This window comes from Phacochoerus africanus, chromosome X (genome assembly GCF_016906955.1).
Source record: "Phacochoerus africanus isolate WHEZ1 chromosome X, ROS_Pafr_v1, whole genome shotgun sequence".
In the NCBI taxonomy this organism is placed as follows: domain Eukaryota; kingdom Metazoa; phylum Chordata; class Mammalia; order Artiodactyla; family Suidae; genus Phacochoerus; species Phacochoerus africanus.
The window spans coordinates 66,633,663-66,636,058 of record NC_062560.1 but is presented as its reverse complement, the minus strand read 5'-3'; positions in this window follow the sequence as shown (position 1 = coordinate 66,636,058).

Below are 2,396 nucleotides of genomic sequence, written 5' to 3'. Positions count from 1 at the left end.
CATCCAAACAGGAAGAGAAGAGATAAAACTGTCACTGTATGCAGATGACATGATACTATACCTAGAAAACCCTAAGGACTCAACCCCAAAACTACTTGAACTGATTCATAAATTCAGCAAAGTAGCAGGATATAAGATTAACATTCAGAAGTCAGTTGCATTTCTGTATACCAGCAATGAAGTATTAGAAAAGGAATACAAAAATACAATACCTTTTAAAATTGCACCTCACAAAATCAAATACCTCGGAATACACCTGACCAAGGAGGTAAAGGACCTATATGCCGAGAACTATAAAACTTTCATCAAAGAAATCAAAGAAGATGTAAAGAAATGGAAAGATATTCCATGTTCCTGGATTGGGAAAATCAATATTGTAAAAATGGCCATACTACCCAAAGCAATCTACAGATTCAATGCAATCCCTATCAAATGACCCAGGACATTTTTCACAGAACTAGAACAAACAATCCAAACATTTATGTGGAACCACAAAAGACCCAGAATCGCCAAAGCAATCCTGAGGAACAAAAACCAAGCAGGAGGCATAACTCCCCCAGACTTCAAGAAATACCACAAAGCCACAGTCATCAAGACAGCATGGTACTGGTACCAAAACAGACAGACAGACCAATGGAACAGAATAGAGAATCCGGAAATAAACCCTGACACCTATGGTCCATTAATCTTTGACAAGGGAGGCAAGAACATCAAATGGGAAAAAGAAAGTCTATTCAGCAAGCATTGCTGGGAAACCTGGACAGCTGCATGCAAAGCAATGAAACTAGAACACACCCTCACACCATGCACAAAAATACACTCCAAATGGCTGAAAGACTTAAATATAAGACAGGACACCATCAAAAAAACTCCTAGAAGAGAACATAGTCAAAACACTCTCTGACATCCACATCATGAATATTTTCTCAGGTCAGTCTCCCAAAGCAAGAGAAATTAGAGCAAAAATACACCCATGGGACCTCATCAAACTGAAAAGCTTTTCCACAGCCAAGGAAACCCAAAAGAAAACAAAAGGACAACTTTCTGAATGGGAGAAAACAGTTTCAAATGATGCAACCGACAAGGGCTTAATCTCTAGAATGTATAAACAACTTATACAACCCAACAGCAAAAAAGCCAATCAATCAATGGAAAAATGGGCAAAAGACCTGAATAGACATTTCTCCAAAGAAGATATACAGATGGCCAGCAAACACATGAAAAAATGCTCAACATCGCTGATTATAAGAGAAATGCAAATCAAAACTACCATGAGATACCACCTCACACCAGTCAGAATGGCCATCATTAATAAATCCACAAATAACAAGTGCTGGAATGGGTGTGGAGAAAAGGGAACCCTCCTGCACTGTTGGTGGGAATGTAAGCTGGTACAGCCACTATGGAGAACTGTTTGGAGATACCATAGAAATCTATCCATAGAACTTCCATATGACCCCACAATCCCACTCTGGGGCATCTATCCGGACAAAATTCTACTTAAAAGAGACACGTGCACCCGCATGTTCATTGCAGCCCTATTCACAATAGCCAGGACATGGAAACAACCCAAATGTCCATTGACAGATGATTGGATTAGGAAGAGGTGGTCTATATACACAATGGAATACTACTCAGCCATAAGAAAGAATGACATAATGCCATTTGCAGCAACATGGATGGAACTAGAGAATCTCATCCTGAATGAAGTAAGTCAGAAAGAGAAAGACAAATACCGTATGATATCACTTATACCTGGAATCTAATATCCAGCACAAATGAACATCTCCTCAGAAAAGAAAATCACCGACTTGGAGAAGAGACTTGTGGCTGCCTGATGGGAGGGGGAGGGAGTGGGAGGGATTGGGATTTTGGGCTTATCAGACACAACTTAGAATAGATTTACAAGGAGATCCTGCTGAATAGCATTGAGAACTTTGTCTAGATACTCATGTTGCAACAGAAGAAAGGGTGGGGGGAAAATGTAATTGTAATGTATACATGTAAGGATAACCTGACCCCCTTGCTGTACAGTGGGAAAATTAAAAATATTATTAAAAAAAAGAAAAATCACAAAAAAATTATATTTATAGCACATGATGGATTGCAGAAATTATGAAGAATTCCAAACCAGAAACAAGAAGCAATTAGGATTCAGGTTAACTAGATAGAGAAATACATACCCAGTCTGCTGGGAAACTGAACTTCTGTTAGTCTTTTATCCTCCAGCTAGTAATTACTGACACTGTGTCATAGAAAACCTTCCAAGGGAACTATAAAACAAGATAATAGAAGTATTACAAGACTCTAGTGGATATGAGTATAGCAAGAAAAGAAGTAGAAAGGATTTCACTTAAAGGTTTTTTTTTTTAAGGCATATAAACCAGATGGTGTTC